Source organism: Melozone crissalis, unplaced genomic scaffold, assembly GCF_028551555.1.
Source record: "Melozone crissalis strain CALT ecotype California unplaced genomic scaffold, PUWL_Pcris_2 ptg000111l_1, whole genome shotgun sequence".
Classification (NCBI taxonomy): Eukaryota; Metazoa; Chordata; class Aves; order Passeriformes; family Passerellidae; genus Melozone; species Melozone crissalis.
In genome coordinates this window covers 137,479-160,062 of record NW_026535888.1, presented here as the reverse complement: position 1 = coordinate 160,062, position 22,584 = coordinate 137,479, and positions in this window count along the sequence as shown.

Genomic DNA, 22,584 nt, shown 5'->3' with positions numbered 1-22,584 from the left:
TCTCAGACCCATTCCCAATTTCCCATTCCCAGTTTCCCATTCCCAGTTCATTTCTCAGTTTCCTTTTCCGAGTTTCCCAGTTTGAATTCCCATTCCCAATTTCCCATTCCCAATTCCATTCCCAGTTTCCCATTCTCAGTTCCAGTTCCCCCAGTTCCACTCCCAGTCCCATTCCCAGTTTCCCATTTCCATTTCCAGGTCCATTCCCTCTTTTCCCAATTTCCCATTCCAGTTTCCCAGCTCCATTCCCACTTTTCTCAGCTCACAGTTCCCAGTTTCCCAGTTCAGAATTTCCACTTTTCCCAGTTCTCCCAGCTCACAATTCCCATTTTTCCCTGGAATTCTCTCTCCCCATTTGCAGCCAGGATCTCTCCAGCCCCAACCCCAGTTCCATTTCCAGTTTCAATTCCCAATTTCCCATCCCACAATTCCCATTTTTCCCTGGAATTCCCTCTCACCATTTGCAGCCAGGATCTCTCCAGCCCCATTCCCAGTTTGAATTCTCACAATTCCCATTTATCCCAGTTCAGAATTCCCATTTTTCCCTGGAATTTTCACCATTTGCAGCCAGGATCTCTCCAGCCCCATTCCTAGTTTGAATTCTCACAATTCCCAGTTCTCCCAGTTTGTAATTCCCATTTTTCCCAGGAATTCTCCCTCACCATTTGCAGCCAGGTGGACTAAAACAGCTGGACTAAACTAACGTGTTGGAGGGAGGAAAAAAGCTTTGCAATTTATTAATGTATTCAAAAGACTGTTACAAAGTTTACAATTTAATTATTGGAAGATTATAGAACTGCTTCACTGCTTCTGTACTGTGTTAAATAAACTGTATGTGCAAGGAGTAATAAATGAAATTGTTAATTTCAGTGCATCCTTAGGGAATAGTAAGAGGGAGAGTTTACATTATTTAGAGCTCCAAATGGATTTGAGTTTATATACAGTAATAAATCTTAACTACATTGTTAATTAACCCTGCCTCAAGCCCCTTTTTGCCTTAGGAGTTGAAAGACACAGTGTCTGTTAGCATAACTCACCATTCATGCGCTTAAAGATGTTTAGGACTGGGAGAATTTGCGGATAATAGGGCACCAAGGCCTCCCCCACCACTTCAGCTGACACCACCAACCAGGTGCTGGATGACTTTCAGCGTGGTGCAGAGGACCTGTCGGTTACGAAGGTTCAGTGCATCTGCGATGCAAAAAGAACAACAGGCAGAAAGCAGAATTAATTTCTAAAATGTAAAGGGAGGGGGAGGAGTCCTCCAATGGACAAATTTAATTAAACTATACTCTGTTGGGAATTGTAAGTGGGCCTTCATTAGCCCAGCTTAGAAAGATCCCAAAGATGGATCTGTCAAATGTACTCCTGAACAGGCCAAAGTCTGCCCTCTGTAAGTCTAAGGCTGCAGGTCTGCTGACCTATCTCCTTCCTTCTCTGATAATTGAAAAGTCTATCATTACATGAACACTGTGCCCAAAAGGTCTGCAGCCACCACATCACCACATAGCAGCCAACCAGCTCCTGGCTTGATTATATTAGGCACTTTATAAACATTCAATTAGAGGCAGTCCCTGCCCCGAAGATACACCACTTTCAAATACCTGTTTATATTCTTAAAATCTGGTAATTATTTTACGTGTACTACCATCACTACAATCCATTCTCCCACAAGAATAAAAGGAAGGAAGGAAATATTAATGCAGTATATGAAAAAAGTATATTCCAATACATGGGAAAATATCAGTGGCATCTAGAGGTTAACATAAATTGAAGAAAGTATCCTTACACAGGATTAAAGCAGACCATTTAGGAATCTTGTTACACTACAGCTACATAGCCCAAATGAAGGAAAGACGCATAATATTCAAAGTATTCAATTTTAGAAAGCATTCTAGGCTGTTGCCTCTTGGCCTAGAAGTCTGCTGGATCTGTTATTGTGAAGACATGGATCTTCACAATAACTGCAAAGTGCACAACTGGTTTGCTTCTCAGTTAAAGATACCTTTCTGCTCCCTGAAGGATTTTGAGAGGACTTTCCTCCCTCATCGGTACATCTTTTTCTTTGGTCCTTTAACTACTGTAACATTCTCTTAAGCAGCAAAAAACTCCAACCCAATAAATTCACTCTGTTGCTTGGTAGTTTTGATGTTTTCTACTTTAATGGTATGAACTAAAGATTTTGCTTCTGATTTAGGATATACTTTTCCAAGAAATCCTCCAGCTTAAATAATAGCTCAATTGAAGTATATAATGAAGTATTTTTCATTCAAACATACGTTATTTCGTACTGCTATAGCTTTTCCAAACAAATATTTTCTGAAGTTCATAATAACTTTCTTAATTAAAGAAAATTTTACAATGATATCAGCTTAATATCTGATTTAAAAGCTGAGTTTGTGCTATTTCTACCATTCAAAGCCAAAGTAAGAGATAGTTATGAAATTTGAAAGCATATTCAAAACACCATGGTGCTGTTTATTAAAGCTTGTTACCAATGAGACAACATAAGATACCAATTCACTGACTTCAGCGAAGACTTTAATGCTGTCTAGCCTCTCTTCTAGGTCAGCCTTCACAAGGCATCAATGTTAATTCACTATATTTTTAATTTCAGACAAATTTTATTGGTAATTCATGTAAACTGATGTAAATTTAGTGTTTCTTTTGTTAATTTCCATTAAGAGCAAAAGCTTTCCTTAAGATACATGCCACTTGTTTGCTTATCCATTTAGCTAGATGTTTACATATAAAGCAATAGAAATAATTATTTTAAAACATTCAAATCTTTTTCTTGAGTAACTCCTTACCTCTCAAAGACCTAGGAATTATATAAGTTGATATCTTTTATTTTTATGCGGCAGTTTGGAAAATCCTATCTCAGTCCCAGACATTGTCTGTAATAGAAGCCACAGTTCTCGTCTGACAGATAAAATGGATAGATTCTATAAGTCAGGAAACATGACAGCATTTCTCCCAATGCACAGTGGATCTTTATCATGACACAATGTAGTTCCACTGAAGAGAACAGAGCAAATCACAACATTTTCTCCCAGATAGCACATTGATATCCTGAGCTTTACAGAACCGAATCAGTTTGCCTAAACTTCTGTCTCTTCTCAACTACTAACTCTAGATTTTGGTCGTTATGTTAAAAGTTATGTTGATAATGTAATTCTTCTCTTCAACTTCTTTTTCAAATACCACGTGAATCTATGCTTAGAAGTGCACCAACATTTCCGTTTTCCATTTAGGTCTTGCAAGCAAACATTAAAACCAATTTATTTTGCATTCATTTCTCTCACTCAATTGGTAAATGAGGCAACAGTTTAGGACAACTCTTTGCCTGAAGCAGAACAAGATACCGTCCTGTGAGGTAAAAAGCACTCAGGATGAAAATGCTTGACTGTTGTGATCTACTTAATCCTGTTAACTAAGGTGCTATTTTAAATTCACAGAGTTAGGTTCAAAGAAGTCCTAACATCAGATGTTCTCAAAATGCAATTGACTAAAGTGATACATACGTTTAGAAAATTTTGTTCAAAATCTTCAAAGTGCATAATACTTAACTAACTGTACTTACAGAATAGTATTATGCTAAACTTAGAGAACAGTAATGAAGACTGTTACAAAACACAGCATTTCAATCAAGAGTGAATAAAAACCAGAATAAGAACCTTGTGTTCTGTACCTTTTAGAAGTCCAGAAAGAGCCTGATCCAAATAATGCAGATGTACAAAAATTTCTTTCTGTACAACTGAAAGAATGATGTGTTACAGTGAAACCATGGGAAGGATAAATAGGGGGTAAGACATGAAAACTTTATGCCAGTTTTGTCATCAAAGACCTTTTTTTGTAAAGCCAATCTAAGGCACAGAAAATGCTCAGATACATAGCGAAACACTGATGCTTTCAAAAAACATGATATAGCAAAATAGGGAAGGAAAAGTAATACACGGAAAATCAGAACACAACACGGAAAATCAGAACACAACACGGAAAATCAGAACTCAACACGGAAAATCAGAATTCAACATGGAAAATCAGAATACAACACGGAAAATCAGAATACAACACGGAAAATCAGAACACAACACGGAAAATCAGAATTCAACACGAGCTGCGGGGTGGTGAAATGAGGAGGGGATTAACCCCAGGATGGAGCAAATAATGAGGGAATTAACCCCAAAATGTTCTTCACGCACAGCACCCTGTGAAAAATGTGTATTTTATGATTGGCTTTTCGCAAATATTCAAATGAATATTAGATGCGTTGTGTTAGAAAGTGATGCTGGATTCATTCTCTTAAGTAGGGTGGTAAATAGAGTTTGAGGTTATAAAAAATGTTAAAATAGAAACTATACTATATAGGATTTTTTTTTTTTAAAGAAAGGACTCTGAGATAGCAGCCCCAGGACATCTGAATCTTTCAGAGCAAAATGAATTTATTCTGATTAATTTATCAGAAGAAATGAACTTCTTCCCACCTCTGTTAAGATTCAGAGGAAGAAGCTGAGGATGACCAGACAGAATCCTGTGTTTGAATGGAATTTGTGCATCATGGATGAGGTGTATGAATATGCAATAGGTTATTGTCTTATTTTACTTTTTTTTTTAATGACTATTTTTTATTTTTATTATTACTTTTATTTTGAAAGTTAATCCTTTGTTAATGCGTGTCCTTTTTCGGGCTTATTTTGCCCAGAAAAGGTACCCAGACTGTTCATAACTCTTTGCTTTTATCTCATATTGTCCTAATTCAAATTGTCTATTAATCTAACTGTATTCCTATTTTTATAACCATTTTATTCCTATGAAACTTTTAAAATTTTAAAAACAATTGACTGGCGTTTTTCACACCCCCTTCTCTCTGTGACATTCCCTCAGCATCACCAGCACAATCAGAATTTAAACCCTGTAATCAGCACCAGGTTCTCACTCGCACAGGTGGCAAAACCCCAAATAAAAACCCCTCAATTTCTCCATTTCCAGCCTCCGAGCCCAGCTGGCCGCTCGGGTCCCACCCAGCATCAACATTTCAGTGCAGGTCACTGCAAACTCCTTGTGCTCTGCCGAATGACAGAGGCACAGCAGCGAGAAGGAGCAGAGAATTCCCCTGGCAGGTGTTCAGCAGTCATTTGCTGAAAAGCTGCAGGAAAAAAAACAAGAAAAATTCATTTTTTAGCTCTGACAATGTCATGACCGCTAAGGCTGATGCTGGGAATAAAAAGGTGGATTTACAAATATTCCCCATTTTGGGGTGGCTCCAATTCCTGAGGAAACACCTCGGGATTCTTGGAGGAAAAAGGAAAGGGAAAGGGAAAGGAAAAAAGGGAAAGGGAAAGGGAAAGGGAATTTCAGGAAAGGGAAAGAAAGGAAATTTCAAGGAAAGGAAATTTCAAGGAAAGGAAAGGAAATTTCAAGGAAAGGAAAGAAAAGGAAAATGGAAAAGGAAGGAAGGGAAAATGGAGAAGGAAGGAAGGAAGGAAGGAAGGAAGGAAGGAAGGAAGGAAGGAAGGAAGGAAGGAAGGAAGGAAGGAAGATGCAAAGCTCCCTGCCACCAGATCAGGATCTGATGAAATGAATTTTTGCTCACAGAGCTTCCAAATAACGACTCCAGCAGTTAAAGTTGGGAAATGAGCAACAACAAAGGGCAGAGAGCTTTGGGGTAAAATCCCATAAATTCTGCAAGACTTATGGAGGAATCTGGGGATTAACACTCAGTGATAAACAGGGTAAAGTAAATTAGTTTGGGTGGGAAAGGACCTCAAAGCTCACCCCATTCCAACCTCAACACCTTCCACTGCCCCAGGTTGCTCCAACCTTGGACATTTCCAGGGATGAGGAACCAGAACCTCCCTGGGAATTCTGTGCCAGAGCCTCAGCACATCCATGGCTGAGGAAGGAAAGAAGGAAAGGAGATGCAAAGCTCCCTGACTCAAGATCAGGATCTGATGAAATGAATTTCTGCTCAGAAAGCTTCCAAATAACACATAGATGTTTGTACGTGGCTGAGGGTTTGGTCTTCAGCCTGCAACCAGAAACAGCCAAAATCAACAAAAAAACACCCAAAAATCACCCAAAAAACTCCAAAATCTCCCAAATCTGCCTTCTTTTCCATACATGGCACACAGATCCAGGCAGAAGGATTAAACACAAGCAGCTGCAGGGTGGGGAAACACCAAAAATGAACTCACAGCTGTGCCTGCCTGAGGGTTTGGTCTGCAGCCTGCAACCAGAAACACCCAAAATCACCAAAAAACATCCAAATCACCCAAAAAACACCAAAATCAACAAAATCTGCCTCCCTTTCCACCTTTACCCTACAGTTCCAGGCAGATCTCTCCAGGCAGAAGGATTAAACACAACCAACTGCAGTGCAAACACCAAACATCAACTCACAGCTGTGCCTGCCTGAGGGTTTGGTCTGCAGCTGCAACCAGAAACACCCAAAATCACCAAAAAACACCAAAATCACCCAAAAAATCCAAAATACGAAAATCTGCCCTCCTTTCCACCTCTGACACACAGATCCTGGCAGGCCCCTCCATTTCTGCTTCACACCCAGCTGCAGGGTGTGGGGAAACACCAAAAATCCAATCATAGCTTCCCTTACCTGGCTGAAGTTTTGGTCTTCAGCTGTGTCCTGGGGTGATGTTATGATGCTTGTATCCCCATTCATCTGTTCTGTGCCTTTAAGACTGGCTCTGAAGAGTGGAAGTTTGTTTGGGTTTCCCTTATCAGGGACACAGAAATGAGCAGTACATAGGGCTGTTTTTCACTTCTAGCTTGCAGCTTGCTGCTTTGCTTGCTTACTTTTCTGCCCTTGCTTCTGCTCTCGGTTTTGATTCTGCTTATTAGCTAGTTTAGCTAAACAGTCCACATTCCTTCCCGGACTGTTTCTCCTCTCCTGTTCCTGTGACCATCTCGAACCTGCTGCGGACTGGGATCCGGGAACAACGAAGGTTTGGCTGCAGCAGCTGCCCAGCGCCGGAGGGACTGAGAACAGAGCAACCACCCCCGAAAGAGACTTTCTGATTTTGTCATCTTTCTCAGAGTAGTGTCATCGGGTATTGTTCATTTAGTGTGCGGGGGGTGCTGTGTCAGCCAAATAAACTGGTTCTTTCCATCTCTCTCTGAGGAATTTCTTCCCGATCCAGTTGGGGAGAGGGGCCGTGTGAGTTTTGCTTTCTGGAGGGGCGCTCCTTTCAAGATTCTTTAACAAATTTGCCCTAAACCAGGACACTCTGCCAGGATTCTGAGATTCCAACCCAAACCCTGCCAGGATTCTGAGATTCCAACCCAAACCATGAAGGAATTCTGAGATTCCAAACCAAACCATGAAGGAATTCTGAGATTCCAACTCAAACCATGCCAGGATTCCGAGATTTCAACCCAAACCCTGCCAGAATTCTGAGATTCAAACCCAAACTACATAAGAATTCCGAGATTCCAACCCAAACCCTGCCAGGATTCTGAGATTCAAACCCAAACTACATAAGAATTCCGAGATTCCAACCAAACCATGAAGGAATTCTGAGATTCCAACCCAAATACACCAGAATGCTGAGATTCCAACTCAAACCATGAAGGATTCTGAGATTCCAACCCAAACCATGTAGGAATTCTGAGATTCCAACCCAAACTACATCAGAATTCTGAGTTTCCAACCCAAACTACATCAAAATTCTGAGATTCCAACCCAAACCACACCAGGATTCTGAGATTCCAACCTAAACTACATCAGAATTCTGAGATTCCAACCCAAACCCTGCCAGGATTCTGAGATTCCAACCCAAACCCTGCCAGGATTCTGAGATTCAAACCCAAACTACATCAGAATTCTGAGTTTCCATCCGAAACCCTGCCAGGATTCTGAGATTCCAATCCAAACACTGCCAGGATTCTGAGATTCCAACCCAAACTACATCAGAATTCTGAGATTCCAACCCAAACCCTGCCAGGATTCTGAGATTTCAACCAAAACTACATCAGAATTCTGAGATTCCAACCCAAACCGTGCCAGGATTCTGAGATTCCAACCCAAACTACATCAGAATTCTGAGATTCCAACCAAAACTACATCAGAATTCTGAGTTTCCATCCGAAACTCTGCCAGGATTCTGAGATTTCAACCCAAACCCTGCCAGGATTCTGAGACTCCAACCCTAACCCTGCCAGAATTCTGAGATTCCAACCCAAACTACATCAGAATTCTGAGATTCCAACCCAAACCACGCCAGGATTCTGAGATTCCAACCCAAACCATGAAGGAATTCTGACTCACCTCCATGGCTTGTACTAATTCAGATTTCATTCACATGCCATGAGTGGTCATATATTTTAATGAAGCTTTTTGCAGTAAATACAACCCACGTCAGAAACTTTTTAAAAAACAAAAATTAAAATTAGAACTGGATTGCTATGTATGATTGGGAATATTAATTCATCAGGTTAGTGCTTATTTACTCAGGAGCCTTAAACTACCTTTGTAACTCCTGCTCTGCATTTTCAGGGGTCGTTGTTGGACAGAGAGCTGTGGAATGTTCACTCAAAGTCAGCCTATGCTGGGACCTTGGAAAAGTCCAGCTGTAAACACTGATCCAGCCTAATCACAGCAGTCTGGCTCTTATGACATCAGACTTCCCCTTCTGCCTCACCAGTGTCTTTGGAAGGCTCCAAGCAGCTTCCACTTACCTGGGAAAGCAGCCCATGGCAGCCCCTTGGCAGAACAGACAATGCTTGGCCAGTGATGGCACATTATAAACAGCAGGGGGAAAGTGTTGATTTTTCCATCAGAAACACCATGAAAGAGTCCTCCTCTGAAATATCTCTGTCTGACATCCTAAAACCAAAAACACCATGGAAATGATTAACTGTAGTGCAGAGAGAGGAATAATTATTTTCCAGAACAGCAGACATGTTCCTTACCCTTTGTTCAGTGGTCCCAACAGATGTTGTTCCCTGAACTGGACTCCCCCTACTCCTCTGGGTTTGTGGTTTCACTGAAGAGCTAAGTCCCACAGGATGACTCTGTTGATTGAATTGACAGGTAAGTGGTGATCTGAACTAAACCCATGTTAAATCAGCTGATGATCTCCTGGGTCTCAAAATAAAGAAATGATACAATATTGGTGAAGGTAGGTTTTCATTTTAGAATAAAAGCTTTGTCAAATTTAAGCTTCGCACAATTTGTAGATCTGATCTTGTATAAATTGAACCTTTAGCACTTGCTTTAAAATATGCCTGTACTATTTTTTTTTCATACTGTGGAATCTTCCAAGAAATCATAAACAAATTATCATTCAGCAAAAGCACTGATAACAAATCTGACCTGTCTGAAGGCCTAGGGACAGGTTGCCATGGCCAGCTCTACAGGGTGCCAAAAAAAGAGGCAGAAGGAAAACAGACATTAAGGAGGAGCTTTCCCTATCCTAGAAAAATCCCAACAGGAGAGGCCAGCACCCTGCCATCAACTGAAGGCATACCTGTGCTTTATCACCCTTCTTTCCAAGGTCTGGTTTGATCTCCATCCGATGGATCTTAAGGAAGGATGGATTGAGCTGCTGCCGTTACAAGGGGAGATGAATGCAGCAGCTCCGCCAGAGACAGATTCTCAGAGTTAGGGAAGTGTCTGGGGCCTGAGCAGGAGGCCCCTTGGAGGTTTCCTTGCTCTGAGGCTAGATTTCCATGTAGGAAAATTGGAGAAGAGAATTCACTTAAGAAGAGCTGCTGGTTGGAGAGCCTCCCTTGGAGGTGCACTCAGCAAGGCAGAAACTGTGACAGAAATCAGCTCCTGTCTCTGTGGGCACTCAGCCTCCAGCCTTTACAGCCCATCTGTCCCTTCCAGAAGCAAGCACAGTTTTAGGGAATTTGTGTGACAAAAGCCTGCAAGGGAACTCCTGTCTCTTTTCATCTCTCTGTTCCTTCTTCCAGCCCTGCTAGACTTCCCCCATCTAATCTAATCTAATAATCTATTAACAAAGACTTTTTTTTTTTTAAATTCCCCCCAGAGCATGTAGTTCTCAGCCTCTGAGAGTGGCAGCTGATCCCTAAACCTGCCTGCTGTTCCCTGAGCAAAGGGCAGGCTGATCCCTCACCCACCTGGGCAGGCTTCCTGCTGTGAAGAGCATCTCCTTGGAGCAGAGAGCAAAGAGCACCTGGACCTTTGTACACAGCAGTGACCTTGGGGCTGGGCACAGTGACCTGACCCAGGAGCAGCCTCAGGGGCGCTCTGCATCTCAGGCAGCTGTGGGAAATGTCCATGAGTAAATAAATAAAGCACAAAAGGCTTACACCCTGATTCCTGTGCCTGCTGTCCCAGGCTGAAAGCAGCTCCCCATCTCCCACGCAGACAGAAGTGGGGCAGTCCCTGCTGTCTGCAGGAAATGCTCTGAGCCCTCTTGCCCTCTGCCACCAGCCCAAATGTCCCACCCACACCACAGAGCTCCTCTGGAGTCAGAGCTGCTCTGGGGCCAGGCTCTGCATATCCAGCAGGGGGCATGGAATATTTCTGAGGGATGAAGAGCCCTTGGCCAGCCAACTTTTGTACCACTGGGTATGAACTGATTCTCCATAAAACTTCATTTGTTTCCTGTCTAATTCTGCCTAGCACGAACAGTTTTAAACAATCTACTGCAACTTCTCTACTTGCTTGCCTTTCATTTTCTCCAGAAATTAAATACATTACAGCAGCATATCCTTAATGTTTATTATAGAATAAATGACTTATTCAGACATAAAAATACTTTGAGCCCTGTTGTGATACGTACAATGGTGTAATAGATAACCCAAATTCAGACAGCAAATGTGATGCCAGAAAACAGCAATACATATTTTATTGGGAGAAACTTGTGCTCTTCAGATGTGGCTTTGATTTAATATCTCTTTGGGCACTGTAGTTTAGCTGATTTAACTTTTAGTCAAGAAGATGAGTAATAAGAATTTAAACTATGTGGTTTTCAAACTGCAAATTAGTTATCTGACTGGGTTTCACTTACAAAAATGTAAAATTACTGTAGTATTTAATTTACTGGTATAGCAAACAATGCCTTAATCAATTTAAATTTCTTCTTCTCTTTTCATTCTTTCAGTAGATTAACAGAGTTGTATAAACTGAATACTGTTCATTCTACTTTGACTGAGCTTTTAGACTGAAGGAAAGGAGGTGACCACTCAATGTAAATGTGAGGGGAAAAATTCTTTCTCAAATTAGGATCTCTTCACAGATCCTGATCTGATTTGCACTGTTGCTGAAATCAAGCCTTTGTAGACCAAGAACATTGTGATCACAAGATGAACTTCTGAGAAGATAGCAAAATTAAGGCGTGCATATCAAAAATAATGCATCAGGTATGTCTTTCAGAATGAAGATAATGGATGAAACCTACAGTGATCATTGGGAAACCTCAATGAAATAAGAATATTTTCATACTGGAGCAACACATTTCTAATTTGATATTACTTTCTCAGTAACCTTGACTAAATATTACAGACTGAAAGGTGGACATCCTCAAACATTTGCCTGTAATATGGAGAACAGACTGTGCCCATTGGAGGAGATGAATCAGTGCAAGATCCTTTCCATTAGAAGCACATCTGGCATTCCCCACGGCTGCCAAGCAGATGTTTTAAGGAAGTCACCTTAAGGAAGGGTGAGAAGATCCATTTTGGCAATGGAAGCCCTGCCCAAAGGGTCAATGAGCTGGTGGGCAGCCCTGGGCACACACACACACACTGCTGAGCTCTGCACACTCAGGCCCTGCCAAGCCCTGGCACCAGCCCAGGTGAAGGAGCCCCTGCTCCATCCTGCCCTGGCGATGGACGCAGGCACACACAGGGGCACAGAGGTGAGAGCCAACAGCCCCAGAGCTGCATTCATCCAACATCCAAGCACAATTCCACTCTGCATTCCCTGCCTTGTTCCCAGCTGAGCTGCTGTGGCTGTAAATCCATGGGCATGGCTGATTCCCCAGGAACTGAAATAAATGGCTGCTCCTTTCCTGCCCTGCCAGGGCTGCACAGCCAAAGGAGTCCTAGAAAAGGGAGTTGCTTTCAATTCTGGCTTACCAGCACTGGCATCAACTCAGCTCTCCCTGCAAAACCTTCATGGCTGATGAGGCAGAGAGCAGCAAAGGCAGAGCTTTGGCTTTCAGACCACAGATGAAGCTTCCAAGGGTTTCTTCTCTTTCTTTTGTCTGACAATTAAAAACAGATTAAAGCAGAGTCGCTGTAAGCAGCACATCTGCAAGCACAAACCATCTTTATGCTGCACACAGGCAGAATCCCACTTGGAGGTGGAGCACTGAGACACAGAGTCCCTTCTCAGAGCCTGTGTATTTCAGAGAAGTGTTTTAGAGAGCTCTCTCCACCCCACTGACGGCATCTCTGACGTGGCATCCACAGCCACAGCCTGCTTTCCTGCTGCTCTCCCTCTGCTGTGTCTGACAGCATTTTTAGCATTTCACTGACCTAAAAATGGCTTCTGCCTGTTCCTGAAAATGCAAAAAAAGGTTCCACTAAAAACAGCACTTAGGGGGAAATGAGGATTAAAGAGCAGGCAGCACTTAAGCCATGTAAATGTGAGTGATGTCAAGCTGACTGCAGTGACAGAGCTCAAGAGCAATCTAATGGTGCTTTCTGCCCTTTCAAGTGAAGCACTCAAACACTGCCATGTAAGGCTGTTTAAAATGCACATTCTGTGACACTTTATTCAAGCTGCAGTAGTGGTTTGATAAATCCCCTATTCTGACTGGCACACAGCAAAAGATCTCCCACATCTCTGTGTGTTGAGTCCTGTAAATTTAACAGCATTTTTTTTTTACGCTGTGTATCCTGCAACATTTCTGTGCTGGAAAACCTCAACTTATAAAATCAGTGTCTCTAAAATTTTTGCTGTACCCTGCAGCCAGACCATAACATGTGGCACATTTGAAGGCCTAAAATTTGCAGCTTTAAAATTTTTCTGACTGGAATAATTAGATACTGCCCTGTATGCCTGCTACAATGTTTTGCACATAAATTACTTATAAACCACTGTGAGATTCAAACACGAATTTTACAGGGAAAAATAGGTATTAACTCCTGTGAGTAATTTAGGCATGTCAAAACTATAAATTGTTGCCTTACTTTTTTCTTTTTATGACTTGTGACACAAGAATGGATTACCTTACTGTTTTCTACTTAGGTTATGATTTTTGTCATTCAAACAAAGGCAGAGCAAGAAAGAATGAAAATAAATTATTATGATTCAATGTAAACCATTTGCTGATAGTCTTAAAAAGGAAATTAATAGAAAAAATACATTCCTAAATTTCAATTCTAGTAATGAGAACTGTAACCTTAAGGGAAAAATCATGTAAAATGAACTAATGTATATCTAGTTTTGGTACAATTATTTAATTCTCCATGCTGCAACATCTGACAGCAACTCAGATACAATGATCTTGAAGTTCTAAAAATAATGACTAAAATTTTTATCTTTCCTCTCCATTGTTACAGTTCAGTGTCACTACAATTCACTCACCTGGTGCCATTTTCCCAGTTGGTTGTAATTCTTGTCACAGAAATGAAGAATTTGAAACCTTTCCCAGATCACTTTTAACATTCTGCATTTGGTTCCATTGCTAAATTCTATCCCCACATTCATCTACAGGCACAATCTCTGAATACATTTTGTAAGGGCTCACTGAGCCAACCAAGTGAAATATGGAATAATAACAAAATGAAACTTCTCTTTCCTTGCTGAATGGTGTGTTACCACAAATCACTAGAAGACATCCCAATTCTTATAAATCACGCTGCACCAGGCATAAGAAGGGGGAATGACTCAGGAGAAAAGGAAAATATCATTGGTGTGCTCTTAATGTCAGAGTCACTGGTAGATGCCTGCAAGTGTGACTGCACTGTGACATGCAGGTGTATTTCACCGGTTGTGCAAGAGTATCAGGTGCTCTATTTTAACAGCAGAATGATGCTCCAGTAACTCTGCATCCCCATTCTGAGCCTGACTCCAAATTCCATCATAAAGGCAGCATTCCATGGATTCTGTTGTACAAAGGGTTAGCAAACTCACCGTGCCATCACAGAGCCTGGTGAGATTTCCTGAGGTGACTTTTCCTTCAGGTACTGAGCAGTTTCAGGAGGAAGGTCACAGTCCTCTGGTTTGGCAGTGAATTTGTCCTTCAGCTCACCCTCTCCTTGCAGAGGGGTTTCCTGCAGCACCAGCTGCCCCGTGCCCCTCTGTGCCTTGCATAAGGTCCAAGTCTCTCAAAGCCCAAATCTCTCAGGGACAGAATTAATAACAGACTGCCAGGAACTACCCCAGCCCAGTTCCCATCCCTTTTCCCTCCAACACACCTTATCAAGGAATGAAACATGCTGCAAACACAAGCTGAGACACGGGAAGATGCAAAATATGGGGAGCCTGTGGTACCCTAAACACAAATTTAACTGCCTGGGGCAGAACTCTCTGAGAGAGTTTGTGCTCAGCTCAGCACAAGGAGAGGTCAATGCTCAGATGAATTTTTTCCAGGCAGGCAGAGCTCAGTGTCCTTCCCTGTGTCCAATGGGTGCCCCCAGGCTTCCTTCACTCCCCCTGTTCACTCTCCTGAATGCAGAATCCAGAAGGACTCAGGGCCACTCAGCCACTCAAACAAGCAAGGAGGTGCACATTGACATCTGGGAAAAAAACTCTCACAAGTGCCTCCCATCATTTTAGAGCAGGATTTTTAACATGGGAAGCTTCCCTGAGAATTGAGTTGCTTCAAGACATTTTCTCCTATTTTAAAATGTTACCTATCTTTTGTGTAGAAGGACTTTTTTAACCCTGCTCATTTCTGGCTTCATTGGTAACTCTGGTGTGAGGGATTTGAGCAATGGTGCAATACTTGCCAACAGCCCTGTGGGTCCTGAACCCCACACAATTCTGCAATTCCAAAACTTCATGGACTCATTTCAGTATTTTCCCACCATCCCTCTGTACAGTGGTGCAAAGCACAGAGCATCTGAGAATTCAGTCACTCCAGGAGGTGTCATTTGTATCACAAACCAGGTTTCAATATTGGAAAGGTTTCAATATTGTTATTCTGCTACTTAAAATGCTTCTGGTTTTATGTCTAACATGAGATGTTGCTTCAATAAGCCAGAGAAGCATTTGCAGTTTCTCTGCTGCATCATGAACTTTTACATGTACACAGATCTGTCCATCCAGGCATCTCCAAACCTGATGTAACACCTCTGTCATTTCTCATTGCATCAGAGCTCCACTACTTATTCAAAGCAATGTTACAAAACTGTTTTCTACTTTCACTCTTACTAGATGGATAACTGCAAAAGGTAAACAATATGAATTTAACTTTCTTTTTCTAACAGAAATAATATAGGCTGTTGTACTAAAACCTAAAAAACCAGATTTACTAATATTTGAGATGCACTTGTAATTCTATTTCTCCTCTTAGCAAGGATAGAACAGAGCATCATGGGCTGGGAAGTTTGCCTTTCTTTTCCACTCCGAAATATTATCTTTGCTGTTAGAAAAACAGTGTAGTGTTTAAAAAAACACAGCACAGTAGCTCTGAAATGCAGTATTGCATCTGGGCACCATCCATTTTCAAGAAATGCCATCCACAGGATTGAATTTGGATCTATTTTGGGGACAAGCCAGGATTTCCAACACTCAGTTTAAAATTTGGCTATTTTTCTCTTCCTTTTTTTATAAAATCCTGTCAATTTATGGGAAGAAAAAGCTGTTCTGAACGTGATGTGTTTATAATCAACAAGATGGTCTAAAGAGATTTGGACTTTCAGACATTTGGATTGAATTTCAGCTGTGTCTCAGCACAGTAACTGATTATCTCAAAAATCATTCTACCTTCAGCTCAAGTCTATCAGACCAGACAATTCAAAATGTTTTTAAAAGCCAGGCTATTCTAACCACTTTGCAGAATGCCAGCCTACCAGATGGAGGAAGAAAACCCTAGCAAGGAAATAATGGGATTATTACGTTACTTTAGACCGTGGAAGTCTCTCCATAGATAAAAACATCTGCTATGTCTATGTGTGTGCATATGTTTAACAAAAAAAGGCTGGCCTGTCTGTGTGCGCATGTGTAACAGCCGAAGGCTTTACATTTGAGACAGCAATTTCAGAAAAAAGCAATTTTTTTTTTCATGTTCATATAGATTTCACTGATGTTCCCATGGAAAAAAAAGGTGTTAAAGAGTGAAAGAACTTCTGCTAACACATGAATTAACAAAGACCAGTTTCTTCTGAGTTTAGTCTGCTTGTTCCTTATGTCAGAGCCAGAGAAGTCTGGCCAACATCTTCCCAACCATTGGAGAACAAAAAGAGGGAAGAACAGCCAAGAGGAAGAACAGCCAGTGGCACAACAATGGGGTCACAGAGACAGACAGATGGACCCCTTCCCTCGCTCCATCTCCTCTGCCATTGCCTTTATGATTCCCCAAGTCTTGTTTCCACAGGAAACCACACTAAAGTCTGTCAGACACAAACCTGGACTCACCGTTCCATGGGCAGCGCGTCCCTGCAGAGCGCTGGGAGGCAGCGGGGCAGGGTCAGCCTCTGCTCCACAGAGAAACAATCACAGCACAGGCACCTCCCTTTCTTTGTGTGCCTCAGCAGCAGCTCTGGGGAGAGGAAAGGCATTAAATGTTCATTAAATGGTGAGAGCCATCACCAGGACCAAGGGGAAATGAGGCTTTAGAGCTGCAATCCAGGGAGGAACATTTTCCCTTCCTCTTCCCAGCCCAGCCCAGCTGTGCTGTGCTGGCAGCCAAGCCTTGCCAGGGCAGGGCCTGGGCAGACCCTGGCACACATTTCCTCTGCCCTCACCCTGGGCAGAGCCCACAGCTCTGTGCATTTTGCACATCTCAGGACACTGCAGGGCCCCTTCCCCTCAGGCAGGCTGGGCTCACCTCCCTGTTTGTGAGGAGAGCTGAGCTCTATGAGCCTGGGGGACCTTCTGCCTTTTGCCTGCTCCTTGTTCTGCCTCCTTGCCAAGGAGGCTGAAGTAATTTCATTTTTTTGGTCACATATACAGATGCAGGCTGCAAGTCCAGCTCCTAAGGCTAACACCTTGTGAGAAAGTCCTCTTCTACCACAGGCAAAGTAAAGCGATTTGTTCTGTACTCACTCAGTTTTCAGAACGTTATTTTAAGCCCCAGACGGATCACTGAGATTCCAGGCTCTCCTGACACAGAGGCAAAACCACCCAAACCTGTGTCAACGAGGCACAGATATTAAATCTCCTGCTTATGTGAAATATCCCTCTTGTGTAGCATCTTAAATCTCAGCCTCAGCCAGAATTTCAGAGGGTAATTTCCTCTGCATCAGGGCTCTTTCTATTTCTTTATCACAAAATGTCCTCACCTTCACACCCTCTTGCAGTCAGAGCCATGGGGTTTAAGTAGCTGTGTAAAAAACAGATTTTTTTGGAGTAGCACAGGGGGGTCAGTTCCCCCAGACTGTTACACAATTTATTTCAATTGAGCTGGCCTCTGTTTTGGGTAGGACTGCAGTTGGTGGGTCTTAATTCCAAACTGAATCCAGCAAAGCCAGCTCAAAATGTGGCTGGTGAGGATTGCCTCACACAGACTCTAAAATTAAACACAGTGTATGGGACTCATCAACTCCTGACCATCCCAGTTCTGGACAAAGCAGGGGAATGAAAAAAAAAAAAAAACAAACAACATTGGCAACACAAGAAACCAGGCAAGACTCTGATCCAAACTGATCCCCACAGACAAGACTGAGCCAAAAGTCACATTCTGTGGCCAGCACCTCTACAGGACTCCAGAACTGACTGCAATTAGGATCAGGCACAGATGCAAAGAACCCTACAGAGTTAATAATACTGAAATTAGTTCCTTCAATTTCAACTTGCAGATGCAAAATGTAGCCATTTAATATCCATGGACACCACTAATATTATTTTGCCTTTTCTTTCTAAAAGTCACTGAAAGAGATAGGAAACAGAACACACATCCCAATCTAATGCTTGCAGTTCAAATAATCACAGGCAATCAGCTGTGTGCATGTCCACAATCACTACAAAAAAAGTACAGAAAAAATCTCAGCAATGTTTCTCCTGACCAGTATTATTCAGATTAAATAGCTATTAAAAGTAAATTTTATATTCATCTTTTACATGTGCTCTCTGGGGAAATGTAAGGAAAACCATGATGAACAATACCCTGGGTTAAATGAAGATAATAGCACAGATGTAGACTGACCTGATTTTAGTCATGCTCTGTACATTTGAGAAGGATTAAAAAAAAATCCATAGTATTCATGCATCAAATAGATAAATTCCAATTTCCAGCACTTTCCTGCACACACCAAGCAAAAGCTGCTACGGAATAAAAAATGAAATACGCAACAAAAGAGGCCTTTTTAATTCCTAAAGAATGCAGTATAAAAGTCATAAGAAAAATTTAAAAACAAGAATAAACTCATTTTAAGGACTGTTTTGCCATTAGCATCCAAATTCTGAAAATAAGAAATAGCAGATGCTTGGAAGCAGGGTCTAAAAATAGAACAGCATTTTACTGCAATAGGAGGCTGAAAAGGTACAGATTAGTGCTGTAACAAGAGAAACAATTTAAGGAATATTTTTACTTGATGTGATTTGCCAGGAACACTACAGAAATTCAGAACAGGTGTCAGGAGCTCAGTGGAAATGCACCTCTTAAATCCGCACTCACATCTGCCCTCTTGCTTTCACACACCAATTGTTCACGGGGAAAACCCTTCAATACACATCCCAGTGTCCTGGTCATTTCTCAAACAGACTTCCTCAGAATTTGGATCCACAGAGACTCTGGTTTGGCAGCCACACACAACAGCATCAGGAGGCTCTGCTGGTTTCACCTGGAACGAGTTCAAACATCCCCTTTGCAAACAGCATCCAAAGGAATGGGAGGATGCTTTTAATTAAGAGCTCTACAATTAAATATCAAACAACACATCCCAGTCTCAGCCTGACCAGGGAGTGATGCTTGGGTCTCTCTTGACATCAGTTCTTTCTTCACCTTCTGCCTCTCCTGTCCTTGTCCTGCTCTCAAACACAATTACCCTCAGCTGATGCTGCATGCTGCAGTGTGCACAAGGGCAAAATGTGCTCCAAAGGAATTCAATAAAAAAGCTGTTCCCCTGCATTCAGGCACCAGTATTAACCTTCTCTAATTCTTTTCATGCACTCTTCTTTGATGAAGGATTTTTAAATTGTACTATAATGTTAAATGTTCCCCATCTGTTCAGGAGGGTGGTGCCATTCTCCAGAGGCAAGAATGAACTGAGAGGGATTTGCTCTGGAGGTGACTTTTGGGGCTTTGCTGCTGCTGCTGATGCTTCCATCACAAGCACTGTATAAATATCACCAACTGTATGGGACACTTGGCAACAGATTTCCAGAGAAGCTGAGTAAAAGAGAATAGAACTGGGAGTGCTTTGAGGCATTTCCCCAGTATTTCTGTGTTTATCCACATCTTCCACAAGACATAAATCAGTGGTAAAAGTGCAGCTACCTGGTGCTCTTGGCCAAATGAACAGGCTCTAACCTTTGATATTACCAGTGAGAAATCTTTCTCACATCCTTTTCTATTTTGTTGCTGAAAAAAAAGAAAAAACAAATGTCAAGGAGTCAGTAAAACTTGTCAGGCTGGCAAGGTATCACAGGAGGAGAGAAAACATGCTGTGAGCAGCACAGTCTATTTCTCACAGTCAGGAATGAGGGTCAGTTGGAGGGAAAAGAACTGTGAGCTCCAAGGAAAGATATAGATGGAACTAAGTCAGGCATTTTATCATTTTTACCCTTTTCTCTGCATGCTTTGAGCTTTGGGGGAATGGAGGGGACAGGCAGAAGTGTTTGAAGATGCTGGTTCAGAGTCAATTTAATCAACTTCACAGTTCCTGAGACTTAAAGCACTCACAGGTACCAGTTTCAGCTGGACGGATGCTGTGAGCCCAAACTGATAAAAGACCTGGTGCTAGAACAAGCAGGTCACATCATGTCACCCTCAGCGAGATGCCAAACGTCAGCCCCGTTCCTGGAGGCCAGAAGGAGCACTGAGCACCGAGCGCACACAGAATTGCCCTTTGCTGCTCTCCAGGAGTCAGTTCAGCCGCCCTGGCTCAGTTCCAGACCCCGCAGGCGGAGCCGCCCCGCACAGCCCCGAGCTCCGGAGCGCTGCTGGGCTCGGCCGAGAGACAGAGCCCGCCCCGCCTGCTCTGCTTTGCCCGGCCCTCCCACAGCTCCTGCTCTCTGCCCCGGGAGCTGGAGCTTTCTGGCACCTTCCAAACCCAGATCCCCTCCGCTGCGGTCTGACATTCGCCCCTTTAAGGAAAGGCAAAGAAAAGGAATCGCTTTTCCTCTCCCATCTTTCTGGCTTAGACCTTTCCTTAGACCAAAGAGAGGTGGAGATCCTCGTTAGAGCAGCATGATCACCCCGATGAGTGAGAGTTGTTCGGGCAGCTGATTGCACAGCTTATTTAACCACGGATAGATCCGAGTCATTCTCCTAACACAACACAACAGCCCGGAGCTGAAGAAAGCCCGGAGGGAGCAGAGCAATGACACACACCCCGATCCGGGAGCACAGCCCGAATCTGCCCACGGGAGCTGAGGGGGCACCCGAGGCTCGCTGACCTGGAGGCCGTTCCAGCGCCAGCTGCAGCGTGTGCCGGAGCACCTCACACTGTGGATGGCTGGGAACAGCGGGGGCAGCCACATGGGGAAATGTGGGGTTATTGATAACTCTGCTTCAGAGGCAGAAGAAATAATAATGCTGCTTTCTTCCAGCTGCCCACTAAGACAGCTGAGTTCATAAACAAAAAGTTCATAATCTGACTGTAAAAGATTTTGCTTCCTCAGGCAACACAGAGCTATGAAAGTGTTTAAAATGGGCTTTTCTCTGTGTGATCAATAAAGCATTTACAGAGACTGGTTCTGTTCCAAAGGCTTTTTCAGCTCCTTGCACAGGACCCCCAAACACCAAATAAGCCTTTTATCAATTTATATTTTATAACTTTCTCCTATTTCTTTATAATCCCTTCTCAAAGTACACAGAATGTAATGGCAAAAGATTTATTTAAATCATAATGTAAAAAAAAACCAACTCATCATTTCTAACTGAGATTGTCACTATGTGCAACTTCAGTTCTAGTGACAGAAAAAGTATTTGTATTTTGTAGTCCTCTCCTCCCTCTGCATTTGAACATATGTCCAGGTTCAGAACCTCCTAAGGGCCATTGAGTGGGGATTGGCTTTACATGGATTGCCACCAAAAATGGGAGGTTTAAATGGTTAACATCACCAAAATCAGGATATTCACCTTCTTATCAAAACAGATCGATTTACAAGGCTTTCTTTTTTTCTCTTTATCATAAAATGTTACTTGTCACTGTAATCACATGGCAGAATTTTGACTGGGCACACCACACCTAAAATTGTAAAACCTCAATTTGGGCTTTTGTGTACAGCACCTCTGCAATCAGTTCAGATGGAAATGCATTAGCCCTTCTCCCACAGCAGTGTTCACCCTCTCCCCACTGACCACAGGCTCTGGCACAAGTAATTCAGGGGCTGGGCATTTGCAATAAATAATGAGAATTTTTCTGTGTGTATTTCAGAATAGTTCATCTGACTTTCCAAGACTTGCCATGGCTTCTCTTGTGGTTGCGAGGTCAAAACTCCACTGCAGGTCTGTGTACAACAGAACCAAAACCAGCTCTCAAATCACCCATCCTCACCCATTTTCTCAGCCCACATGGACTTTCTTCCCCCCTGGAATCAAGCTGAGTACACTGCCAGGCAGAGCTTTTGCTCTCAAGGATTTCCTTCCTCTGCAGAAATCATTATCCTGAATTTCACCCAGAGAAAATGGTCCAGGGGAGAATTGAGTGGATGCCTTACCCTTCATTCCACAATGCTGAAACTGCCATGCAAAGCTGACTTCACTGCTTTTGCAATGAACAGCAAGGGAAACTGGATAGTGCTAGGACTGCTTTATGTGTTCCTGTAACATTGGCTTCCCTCATATTCCAGCCACTTTCCCTAACAGAATTTCAGCAACAGGGACCCTGAGCATCCATTTCTCAAGAACTGAAGATTTCCTGCAGGTGCTGAGTGCCCCCAACTCTCAGAGAGATCATCCACATTCTGAGATTTTAACCTGCTCTCATTCTTCTCTTGACTTCCCTTGCAGGAGTTTGCACAAATGAGGCACAAGGAACAAGACCAGACTGTCTGCAGATGGAAGCCACGGGGGGATAAATCAGGGAGGGAATTTCAAGTCTTGTAGTTGTTCTCCACTACCCCCCCGTGTGGCCACATTTAGTCCATACAAAAATATTCCTGGTGTGGGAATTACTGTGCCCACAGTGGAGCTACTGCAGAATTGCCACACCATGGGAACTGGGGCTGCTCCACATATTTCATAGCTGGACCCATGCACTAATTCCATTTTATTCTAGATAACAGGTTTCTTTAATCTCTAAGTAAATATTGGGCTTTTTTTCATTAGCAGCAGTCAATGAGTGGTTATCTCATATTTATAATCTCATATT